Source organism: Cardiocondyla obscurior, linkage group LG21, assembly GCF_019399895.1.
Source record: "Cardiocondyla obscurior isolate alpha-2009 linkage group LG21, Cobs3.1, whole genome shotgun sequence".
In the NCBI taxonomy this organism is placed as follows: domain Eukaryota; kingdom Metazoa; phylum Arthropoda; class Insecta; order Hymenoptera; family Formicidae; genus Cardiocondyla; species Cardiocondyla obscurior.
Genome location: NC_091884.1, coordinates 4293041 through 4305540, shown reverse-complemented (window position 1 = coordinate 4305540; position 12500 = coordinate 4293041).

Below are 12500 nucleotides of genomic sequence, written 5' to 3'. Positions count from 1 at the left end.
ACACTCCGCGAGGAAGAGCCGTGCGCGTTTCGTGTGTCGTTAATGCCGCCGGAACTTTTCGAGCCGGTCGACGGACACGCTTTTCGTATTTATATATACCTTAACGGTATGAAAGATCAAATTTTGTTCTCATTCACCCATAACAGCGGCTTGTAAGGCCGCTTAGCCCTGACGCTAGACCGATCCGATCTGAGACGTCGTGGAGCACTGTTCGTTCAACGGTGCCAGCGGTGAGAACACCGAGGCACCGGTTGAAAATTATTTCGCTACGGCGTACAAGTAAGCGGGAACGGCGACATCGTCAAAGATCTCGCCGAAACCGACACTCTCGTATCCGTGGAGTTGATGTTCGGTAAGCGCAACGATACGTCCGCACGCTTGCTCGGAAGCGAGGGACGATCGCGCGTCCAACACGTAAGTGCGCGCCACATATGAGCCATTCGGTCTCTCGACACCGACTCGTGGCAATGCTGTGTCTTATAGTACCGAACCGGGCGGCCGGGCGGTCGGCGACGCACGGTCTAACGCACGGCGGTATATGGGCGAAACCTGCGAAATTTCGACGCCTCGAGGACTTAGCCGCTGCGTCGTACGTAGTTATTTACGCAAAAGTCCTCGAGCCTCGTGTTGCTTTCGGCAAGTAGTTACCCACGGACAGCTCGAACGGCAAAGTACTCGAGCTCCGTATCGTTTCGGCTCGGATTTACCAACGCCTTCGATTTTCGACTTTGGTGTCGAAACGATCGCCGAGAGCCCGGCGCACATTTGGCCGAATGTCGGCAACACGCCCGAACGATCTCAAAAAGAGAACCAAAGTTCTCGTAGTAAGCGCGAGGCTAAATTCTCTCAAAAAGCGTTCTAGTGCGAACGACACTTTTGTACGCACCGCAGTGCTTCGTCGAGCTCGGTTATACATACGCCGTAACGCTACGGTACGACCAGACCGAGAGCTCGCATGCATCGTGTTGTGCACGAGTCGCCGCAGCGACAACACCTCTTACAGTACCGAACCGAGCGGCCGGGCGGTCGGCGACGCACGGTCTAACGCACGGCGGTATATGGGCGCCGGCGGTGAAATTTCGACGCCGCGCGGACTTAGCCGCTGCGGCGCACGGTAGTTACCTCCGCGTCAAAGATCTCGAGCTCCGTGTTGTTTTACGGCTCGGAGGTACGTACGGACCGCACGAACGGCAGAGTCCTCGAGATACAAAATTTCTTCGTCAAGTATTCACCAATTCCTTCGCTATCCGGCCTCGAAACGATCGCCGAGAGCTTGGCGCACAATTGGCCGAATGTCGGCAAGACGCCCGAACGCTCTCGAAAAAGAGAACCGAAATTCTCGCACTCAGCGCAGTGCAAAACACTTTAAAATCTCTCGAGCGAAAGACACTTTCGTACGCACCGCAGTGCTTCGCCGAGCTCGGTTATACATACGCCGTAACGCTACGGTACGACCAGACCGAGAGCTCGCATGCATCGTGTTGTGCACGAGTCGCCTCAGCGACGACACCTCTTACAGTACCGAACCGAGCGGCCGGGCGGTCGGCGACGCACGGTCTAACGCACGGCGGTATATGGGCGCCGGCGGTGAAATTTCGACGCCGCGCGGACTTAGCCGCTGCGGCGCACGGTAGTTACCTCCGCGTCAAAGATCTCGAGCTCCGTGTTGTTTTACGGCTCGGAGGTACGTACGGACCGCACGAACGGCAGAGTCCTCGAGATACAAAATTTCTTCGTCAAGTATTCACCAATTCCTTCGCTATCCGGCCTCGAAACGATCGCCGAGAGCTTGGCGCACATTTGGCCGAATGTCGGCAAGACGCCCGAAAGATCTCAAAAAGAGAACCAAAGTTCTCGTAGTAAGCGCAAGCTAAATTCTTCAAAAAGCGTTCTAGTGCGAACGACACCTTTGTACGCACCGCAGTGCTTCGCCGAGCTCGGTTATACATACGCCGTAACGCTACGGTACGACCAGACCGAGAGCTCGCATGCACCGTGTTGTGCACGAGTCGCCGCAGCGACGACACCTCTTACAGTACCGAACCGAGCGGCCGGGCGGTCGGCGACGCACGGTCTAACGCACGGCGGTATATGGGCGCCGGCGGTGAAATTTCGACGCCGCGCGGACTTAGCCGCTGCGGCGCACGGTAGTTACCTCCGCGTCAAAGATCTCGAGCTCCGTGTTGTTTTACGGCTCGGAGGTACGTACGGACCGCACGAACGGCAGAGTCCTCGAGATACAAAATTTCTTCGTCACGTATTCACCAATTCCTTCGCTATCCGGCCTCGAAACGATCGCCGAGAGCTTGGCGCACATTTGGCCGAATGTCGGCAAGACGCCCGAAAGATCTCAAAAAGAGAACCAAAGTTCTCGTAGTAAGCGCGAAGCAAAACTCTTCAAAAAGCGTTCTAGTGCGAACGACACTTTTGTACGCACCGCAGTGCTTCGCCGAGCTCGGTTATACATACGCCGTAACGCTACGGTACGACCAGACCGAGAGCTCGCATGCATCGTGTTGTGCACGAGTCGCCGCAGCGACGACACCTCTTACAGTACCGAACCGAGCGGCCGGGCGGTCGGCGACGCACGGTCTAACGCACGGCGGTATATGGGCGCCGGCGGTGAAATTTCGACGCCGCGCGGACTTAGCCGCTGCGGCGCACGGTAGTTACCTCCGCGTCAAAGATCTCGAGCTCCGTGTTGTTTTACGGCTCGGAGGTACGTACGGACCGCACGAACGGCAGAGTCCTCGAGATACAAAATTTCTTCGTCACGTATTCACCAATTCCTTCGCTATCCGGCCTCGAAACGATCGCCGAGAGCTTGGCGCACATTTGGCCGAATGTCGGCAAGACGCCCGAAAGATCTCAAAAAGAGAACCAAAGTTCTCGTAGTAAGCGCGAAGCTAAATTTTCTCAAAAAGCGTTCTAGTGCGAACGACACTTTTGTACGCACCGCAGTGCTTCGCCGAGCTCGGTTATACATACGCCGTAACGCTACGGTACGACCAGACCGAGAGCTCGCATGCATCGTGTTGTGCACGAGTCGCCGCAGCGACGACACCTCTTACAGTACCGAACCGAGCGGCCGGGCGGTCGGCGACGCACGGTCTAACGCACGGCGGTATATGGGCGCCGGCGGTGAAATTTCGACGCCGCGCGGACTTAGCCGCTGCGGCGCACGGTAGTTACCTCCGCGTCAAAGATCTCGAGCTCCGTGTTGTTTTACGGCTCGGAGGTACGTACGGACCGCACGAACGGCAGAGTCCTCGAGATACAAAATTTCTTCGTCACGTATTCACCAATTCCTTCGCTATCCGGCCTCGAAACGATCGCCGAGAGCTTGGCGCACATTTGGCCGAATGTCGGCAAGACGCCCGAAAGATCTCAAAAAGAGAACCAAAGTTCTCGTAGTAAGCGCAAGCTAAATTCTTCAAAAAGCGTTCTAGTGCGAACGACACTTTTGTACGCACCGCAGTGCTTCGCCGAGCTCGGTTATACATACGCCGTAACGCTACGGTACGACCAGACCGAGAGCTCGCATGCATCGTGTTGTGCACGAGTCGCCGCAGCGACGACACCTCTTACAGTACCGAACCGAGCGGCCGGGCGGTCGGCGACGCACGGTCTAACGCACGGCGGTATATGGGCGCCGGCGGTGAAATTTCGACGCCGCGCGGACTTAGCCGCTGCGGCGCACGGTAGTTACCTCCGCGTCAAAGATCTCGAGCTCCGTGTTGTTTTACGGCTCGGAGGTACGTACGGACCGCACGAACGGCAGAGTCCTCGAGATACAAAATTTCTTCGTCACGTATTCACCAATTCCTTCGCTATCCGGCCTCGAAACGATCGCCGAGAGCTTGGCGCACATTTGGCCGAATGTCGGCAAGACGCCCGAAAGATCTCAAAAAGAGAACCAAAGTTCTCGTAGTAAGCGCGAAGCTAAATTCTTCAAAAAGCGTTCTAGTGCGAACGACACTTTTGTACGCACCGCAGTGCTTCGCCGAGCTCGGTTATACATACGCCGTAACGCTACGGTACGACCAGACCGAGAGCTCGCATGCACCGTGTTGTGCACGAGTCGCCGCAGCGACGACACCTCTTACAGTACCGAACCGAGCGGCCGGGCGGTCGGCGACGCACGGTCTAACGCACGGCGGTATATGGGCGCCGGCGGTGAAATTTCGACGCCGCGCGGACTTAGCCGCTGCGGCGCACGGTAGTTACCTCCGCGTCAAAGATCTCGAGCTCCGTGTTGTTTTACGGCTCGGAGGTACGTACGGACCGCACGAACGGCAGAGTCCTCGAGATACAAAATTTCTTCGTCACGTATTCACCAATTCCTTCGCTATCCGGCCTCGAAACGATCGCCGAGAGCTTGGCGCACATTTGGCCGAATGTCGGCAAGACGCCCGAAAGATCTCAAAAGAGAACCAAAGTTCTCGTAGTAAGCGCGAAGCTAAATTCTCTCAAAAGCGTTCTAGTGCGAACGACACTTTTGTACGCACCGCAGTGCTTCGCCGAGCTCGGTTATACATACGCCGTAACGCTACGGTACGACCAGACCGAGAGCTCGCATGCACCGTGTTGTGCACGAGTCGCCGCAGCGACGACACCTCTACAGTACCGAACCGAGCGGCCGGGCGGTCGGCGACGCACGGTCTAACGCACGGCGGTATATGGGCGCCGGCGGTGAAATTTCGACGCCGCGCGGACTTAGCCGCAGCGAAGTCCGCGAGCCTCGTGTTGCTTTTACCACGTAGTTACTTCCGAGCGGTCCGACCGTCAAAGTTCGCGAGCCTCGTGTTGCTTTCGGCTCGGAGTTACTTCCGCGCGGTCCGATCGGCAAAGTACGCGAGCCTCGTGTTGCTTTTACCACGTAGTTACTTCCGAGCGGTCCGACCGTCAAAGTCCGCGAGCCTCGTGTTGCTTTCGGCTCGGAGTTACTTCCGCGCGGTCCTAGCGGCAAAGTACGCGAGCCTCGTGTTGCTTTCGGCTCGGAGTTACTTCCGCGCGGTCCTAGCGGCAAAGTACGCGAGCCTCGTGTTGCTTTCGGCTCGGAGTTACTTCCGCGCGGTCCTAGCGGCAAAGTACGCGAGCCTCGTGTTGCTTTCGGCTCGGAGTTACTTCCGCGCGGTCCGATCGGCAAAGTACGCGAGCCTCGTGTTGCTTTCGGCTCGGAGTTACTTCCGCGCGGTCCGAGCGGCAAAGTACGCGAGCCTCGTGTTGCTTTCGGCTCGGAGTTACTTCCGCGCGGTCCGAGCGGCAAAGTACGCGAGCCTCGTGTTGCTTTCGGCTCGGAGTTACTTCCGCGCGGTCCTAGCGGCAAAGTACGCGAGCCTCGTGTTGCTTTCGGCTCGGAGTTACTTCCGCGCGGTCCTAGCGGCAAAGTACGCGAGCCTCGTGTTGCTTTCGGCTCGGAGTTACTTCCGCGCGGTCCGATCGGCAAAGTACGCGAGCCTCGTGTTGCTTTCGGCTCGGAGTTACTTCCGCGCGGTCCTAGCGGCAAAGTACGCGAGCCTCGTGTTGCTTTCGGCTCGGAGTTACTTCCGCGCGGTCCGATCGGCAAAGTACGCGAGCCTCGTGTTGCTTTCGGCTCGGAGTTACTTCCGCGCGGTCCGATCGGCAAAGTACGCGAGCCTCGTGTTGCTTTCGGCTCGTAGCTACTTTCGAGCGGTTCGGACAACAAAGTCCGCGAGCCCTGTGTTGCTACTGCTCGGGGCTGCTTCCGAACGTTTCGGGCAATCAACTTTTTGTTCTCCGTATTGTTTTTTAAGCTATCTTAGCTATTTTCTCGTAAAAGTTAAATTTTCGCGTTTTGTGCTGTTTTTCGAGCTCTCTGCTGGCGATCGTCTATGTTCTTAAATCTCGTGTTATTTTCTTGAGCTCTTCGTAATTTCGGCCGACGAGCGGCTAAGTTTACGAGTTTTGTGTTGCTTTCTGCACGTAGTTACTTCCGGGCGGTCCGACCGTCAAAGTACGCGAGCCTCGTGTTGCTTTCGGCTCGGAGTTACTTCCGCGCGGTCCTAGCGGCAAAGTACGCGAGCCTCGTGTTGCTTTCGGCTCGGAGTTACTTCCGCGCGGTCCGATCGGCAAAGTACGCGAGCCTCGTGTTGCTTTCGGCTCGGAGTTACTTCCGCGCGGTCCTAGCGGCAAAGTACGCGAGCCTCGTGTTGCTTTCGGCTCGGAGTTACTTCCGCGCGGTCCGAGCGGCAAAGTACGCGAGCCTCGTGTTGCTTTCGGCTCGGAGTTACTTCCGCGCGGTCCTAGCGGCAAAGTACGCGAGCCTCGTGTTGCTTTCGGCTCGGAGTTACTTCCGCGCGGTCCTAGCGGCAAAGTACGCGAGCCTCGTGTTGCTTTCGGCTCGGAGTTACTTCCGCGCGGTCCTAGCGGCAAAGTACGCGAGCCTCGTGTTGCTTTCGGCTCGGAGTTACTTCCGCGCGGTCCTAGCGGCAAAGTACGCGAGCCTCGTGTTGCTTTCGGCTCGGAGTTACTTCCGCGCGGTCCGATCGGCAAAGTACGCGAGCCTCGTGTTGCTTTCGGCTCGGAGTTACTTCCGCGCGGTCCTAGCGGCAAAGTACGCGAGCCTCGTGTTGCTTTCGGCTCGGAGTTACTTCCGCGCGGTCCTAGCGGCAAAGTACGCGAGCCTCGTGTTGCTTTCGGCTCGGAGTTACTTCCGCGCGGTCCTAGCGGCAAAGTACGCGAGCCTCGTGTTGCTTTCGGCTCGGAGTTACTTCCGCGCGGTCCGATCGGCAAAGTACGCGAGCCTCGTGTTGCTTTCGGCTCGGAGTTACTTCCGCGCGGTCCTAGCGGCAAAGTACGCGAGCCTCGTGTTGCTTTCGGCTCGGAGTTACTTCCGCGCGGTCCGATCGGCAAAGTACGCGAGCCTCGTGTTGCTTTCGGCTCGGAGTTACTTCCGCGCGGTCCTAGCGGCAAAGTACGCGAGCCTCGTGTTGCTTTCGGCTCGGAGTTACTTCCGCGCGGTCCTAGCGGCAAAGTACGCGAGCCTCGTGTTGCTTTCGGCTCGGAGTTACTTCCGCGCGGTCCTAGCGGCAAAGTACGCGAGCCTCGTGTTGCTTTCGGCTCGGAGTTACTTCCGCGCGGTCCGATCGGCAAAGTACGCGAGCCTCGTGTTGCTTTCGGCTCGGAGTTACTTCCGCGCGGTCCTAGCGGCAAAGTACGCGAGCCTCGTGTTGCTTTCGGCTCGGAGTTACTTCCGCGCGGTCCTAGCGGCAAAGTACGCGAGCCTCGTGTTGCTTTCGGCTCGGAGTTACTTCCGCGCGGTCCGATCGGCAAAGTACGCGAGCCTCGTGTTGCTTTCGGCTCGGAGTTACTTCCGCGCGGTCCTAGCGGCAAAGTACGCGAGCCTCGTGTTGCTTTCGGCTCGGAGTTACTTCCGCGCGGTCCTAGCGACAAAGTACGCGAGCCTCGTGTTGCTTTCGGCTCGGAGTTACTTCCGCGCGGTCCGATCGGCAAAGTACGCGAGCCTCGTGTTGCTTTCGGCTCGGAGTTACTTCCGCGCGGTCCGATCGGCAAAGTACGCGAGCCTCGTGTTGCTTTCGGCTCGTAGCTACTTTCGAGCGGTTCGGACAACAAAGTCCGCGAGCCCTGTGTTGCTACTGCTCGGGGCTGCTTCCGAACGTTTCGGGCAATCAACTTTTTGTTCTCCGTATTGTTTTTTAAGCTATCTTAGCTATTTTCTCGTAAAAGTTAAATTTTCGCGTTTTGTGCTGTTTTTTCGAGCTCTCTGCTGGCGATCGTCTATGTTCTTAAATCTCGTGTTATTTTCTTGAGCTCTTCGTAATTTCGGCCGACGAGCGGCTAAGTTTACGAGTTTTGTGTTGCTTTCTGCACGTAGTTACTTCCGGGCGGTCCGACCGTCAAAGTACGCGAGCCTCGTGTTGCTTTCGGCTCGGAGTTACTTCCGCGCGGTCCTAGCGGCAAAGTACGCGAGCCTCGTGTTGCTTTCGGCTCGGAGTTACTTCCGCGCGGTCCGATCGGCAAAGTACGCGAGCCTCGTGTTGCTTTCGGCTCGGAGTTACTTCCGCGCGGTCCTAGCGGCAAAGTACGCGAGCCTCGTGTTGCTTTCGGCTCGGAGTTACTTCCGCGCGGTCCTAGCGGCAAAGTACGCGAGCCTCGTGTTGCTTTCGGCTCGGAGTTACTTCCGCGCGGTCCTAGCGGCAAAGTACGCGAGCCTCGTGTTGCTTTCGGCTCGGAGTTACTTCCGCGCGGTCCTAGCGGCAAAGTACGCGAGCCTCGTGTTGCTTTCGGCTCGGAGTTACTTCCGCGCGGTCCTAGCGGCAAAGTACGCGAGCCTCGTGTTGCTTTCGGCTCGGAGTTACTTCCGCGCGGTCCGATCGGCAAAGTACGCGAGCCTCGTGTTGCTTTCGGCTCGGAGTTACTTCCGCGCGGTCCTAGCGGCAAAGTACGCGAGCCTCGTGTTGCTTTCGGCTCGGAGTTACTTCCGCGCGGTCCTAGCGGCAAAGTACGCGAGCCTCGTGTTGCTTTCGGCTCGGAGTTACTTCCGCGCGGTCCTAGCGGCAAAGTACGCGAGCCTCGTGTTGCTTTCGGCTCGGAGTTACTTCCGCGCGGTCCTAGCGGCAAAGTACGCGAGCCTCGTGTTGCTTTCGGCTCGGAGTTACTTCCGCGCGGTCCTAGCGGCAAAGTACGCGAGCCTCGTGTTGCTTTCGGCTCGGAGTTACTTCCGCGCGGTCCTAGCGGCAAAGTACGCGAGCCTCGTGTTGCTTTCGGCTCGGAGTTACTTCCGCGCGGTCCGATCGGCAAAGTACGCGAGCCTCGTGTTGCTTTCGGCTCGGAGTTACTTCCGCGCGGTCCGATCGGCAAAGTACGCGAGCCTCGTGTTGCTTTCGGCTCGTAGCTACTTTCGAGCGGTTCGGACAACAAAGTCCGCGAGCCCTGTGTTGCTACTGCTCGGGGCTGCTTCCGAACGTTTCGGGCAATCAACTTTTTGTTCTCCGTATTGTTTTTTAAGCTATCTTAGCTATTTTCTCGTAAAAGTTAAATTTTCGCGTTTTGTGCTGTTTTTTCGAGCTCTCTGCTGGCGATCGTCTATGTTCTTAAATCTCGTGTTATTTTCTTGAGCTCTTCGTAATTTCGGCCGACGAGCGGCTAAGTTTACGAGTTTTGTGTTGCTTTCTGCACGTAGTTACTTCCGGGCGGTCCGACCGTCAAAGTACGCGAGCCTCGTGTTGCTTTCGGCTCGGAGTTACTTCCGCGCGGTCCTAGCGGCAAAGTACGCGAGCCTCGTGTTGCTTTCGGCTCGGAGTTACTTCCGCGCGGTCCGATCGGCAAAGTACGCGAGCCTCGTGTTGCTTTCGGCTCGGAGTTACTTCCGCGCGGTCCTAGCGGCAAAGTACGCGAGCCTCGTGTTGCTTTCGGCTCGGAGTTACTTCCGCGCGGTCCCAGCGGCAAAGTACGCGAGCCTCGTGTTGCTTTCGGCTCGGAGTTACTTCCGCGCGGTCCTAGCGGCAAAGTACGCGAGCCTCGTGTTGCTTTCGGCTCGGAGTTACTTCCGCGCGGTCCTAGCGGCAAAGTACGCGAGCCTCGTGTTGCTTTCGGCTCGGAGTTACTTCCGCGCGGTCCTAGCGGCAAAGTACGCGAGCCTCGTGTTGCTTTCGGCTCGGAGTTACTTCCGCGCGGTCCGATCGGCAAAGTACGCGAGCCTCGTGTTGCTTTCGGCTCGGAGTTACTTCCGCGCGGTCCTAGCGGCAAAGTACGCGAGCCTCGTGTTGCTTTCGGCTCGGAGTTACTTCCGCGCGGTCCTAGCGGCAAAGTACGCGAGCCTCGTGTTGCTTTCGGCTCGGAGTTACTTCCGCGCGGTCCTAGCGGCAAAGTACGCGAGCCTCGTGTTGCTTTCGGCTCGGAGTTACTTCCGCGCGGTTCTAGCGACAAAGTACGCGAGCCTCGTGTTGCTTTCGGCTCGGAGTTACTTCCGCGCGGTCCGATCGGCAAAGTCCGCGAGCCCTGTGTTGCTACTGCTCGGGGCTGCTTCCGAACGTTTCGGGCAATCAACTTTTTGTTCTCCGTATTGTTTTTTTAAGCTATCTTAGCTATTTTCTCGTAAAAGTTAAATTTTCGCGTTTTGTGCTGTTTTTTCGAGCTCTCTGCTGGCGATCGTCTATGTTCTTAAATCTCGTGTTATTTTCTTGAGCTCTTCGTAATTTCGGCCGACGAGCGGCTAAGTTTACGAGTTTTGTGTTGCTTTCTGCACGTAGTTACTTCCGGGCGGTCCGACCGTCAAAGTACGCGAGCCTCGTGTTGCTTTCGGCTCGGAGTTACTTCCGCGCGGTCCTAGCGGCAAAGTACGCGAGCCTCGTGTTGCTTTCGGCTCGGAGTTACTTCCGCGCGGTCCGATCGGCAAAGTACGCGAGCCTCGTGTTGCTTTCGGCTCGGAGTTACTTCCGCGCGGTCCTAGCGGCAAAGTACGCGAGCCTCGTGTTGCTTTCGGCTCGGAGTTACTTCCGCGCGGTCCCATCGGCAAAGTACGCGAGCCTCGTGTTGCTTTCGGCTCGGAGTTACTTCCGCGCGGTCCTAGCGGCAAAGTACGCGAGCCTCGTGTTGCTTTCGGCTCGGAGTTACTTCCGCGCGGTCCTAGCGGCAAAGTACGCGAGCCTCGTGTTGCTTTCGGCTCGGAGTTACTTCCGCGCGGTCCTAGCGGCAAAGTACGCGAGCCTCGTGTTGCTTTCGGCTCGGAGTTACTTCCGCGCGGTCCGATCGGCAAAGTACGCGAGCCTCGTGTTGCTTTCGGCTTGCAGTTACTTCCGCGCGGTCCTAGCGGCAAAGTACGCGAGCCTCGTGTTGCTTTCGGCTCGGAGTTACTTCCGCGCGGTCCTAGCGGCAAAGTACGCGAGCCTCGTGTTGCTTTCGGCTCGGAGTTACTTCCGCGCGGTCCTAGCGGCAAAGTACGCGAGCCTCGTGTTGCTTTCGGCTCGGAGTTACTTCCGCGCGGTCCTAGCGGCAAAGTACGCGAGCCTCGTGTTGCTTTCGGCTCGGAGTTACTTCCGCGCGGTCCTAGCGGCAAAGTACGCGAGCCTCGTGTTGCTTTCGGCTCGGAGTTACTTCCGCGCGGTCCTAGCCGCAAAGTACGCGAGCCTCGTGTTGCTTTCGGCTCGGAGTTACTTCCGCGCGGTCCGATCGGCAAAGTACGCGAGCCTCGTGTTGCTTTCGGCTCGGAGTTACTTCCGCGCGGTCCGATCGGCAAAGTACGCGAGCCTCGTGTTGCTTTCGGCTCGTAGCTACTTTCGAGCGGTTCGGACAACAAAGTCCGCGAGCCCTGTGTTGCTACTGCTCGGGGCTGCTTCCGAACGTTTCGGGCAATCAACTTTTTGTTCTCCGTATTGTTTTTTAAGCTATCTTAGCTATTTTCTCGTAAAAGTTAAATTTTCGCGTTTTGTGCTGTTTTTTCGAGCTCTCTGCTGGCGATCGTCTATGTTCTTAAATCTCGTGTTATTTTCTTGAGCTCTTCGTAATTTCGGCCGACGAGCGGCTAAGTTTACGAGTTTTGTGTTGCTTTCTGCACGTAGTTACTTCCGGGCGGTCCGACCGTCAAAGTACGCGAGCCTCGTGTTGCTTTCGGCTCGGAGTTACTTCCGCGCGGTCCTAGCGGCAAAGTACGCGAGCCTCGTGTTGCTTTCGGCTCGGAGTTACTTCCGCGCGGTCCTCGGCAAAGTACGCGAGCCTCGTGTTGCTTTCGGCTCGGAGTTACTTCCGCGCGGTCCTAGCGGCAAAGTACGCGAGCCTCGTGTTGCTTTCGGCTCGGAGTTACCCGCGCGGTCCTAGCGGCAAAGTACGCGAGCCTCGTGTTGCTTTCGGCTCGGAGTCCGCGCGGTCCTAGCGGCAAAGTACGCGAGCCTCGTGTTGCTTTCGGCTCGGAGTTACTTCCGCGCGGTCCTAGCGGCAAAGTACGCGAGCCTCGTGTTGCTTTCGGCTCGGAGTTACTTCCGCGCGGTCCTAGCGGCAAAGTACGCGAGCCTCGTGTTGCTTTCGGCTCGGAGTTACTTCCGCGCGGTCCGATCGGCAAAGTACGCGAGCCTCGTGTTGCTTTCGGCTCGGAGTTACTTCCGCGCGGTCCTAGCGGCAAAGTACGCGAGCCTCGTGTTGCTTTCGGCTCGGAGTTACTTCCGCGCGGTCCTAGCGGCAAAGTACGCGAGCCTCGTGTTGCTTTCGGCTCGGAGTTACTTCCGCGCGGTCCGAGCGGCAAAGTACGCGAGCCTCGTGTTGCTTTCGGCTCGGAGTTACTTCCGCGCGGTCCTAGCGGCAAAGTACGCGAGCCTCGTGTTGCTTTCGGCTCGGAGTTACTTCCGCGCGGTCCGATCGGCAAAGTACGCGAGCCTCGTGTTGCTTTCGGCTCGAGTTACTTTCGCGCGGTCCGACGGCAAAGTCCGCGAGCCTGTGTTGCTACTGCTCGGGGCTGCTTCCGAACGTTTCGGGCAATCAACTTTTTGTTCTCCGTATTGTTTTTTAAGCTATCTTAGCTATTT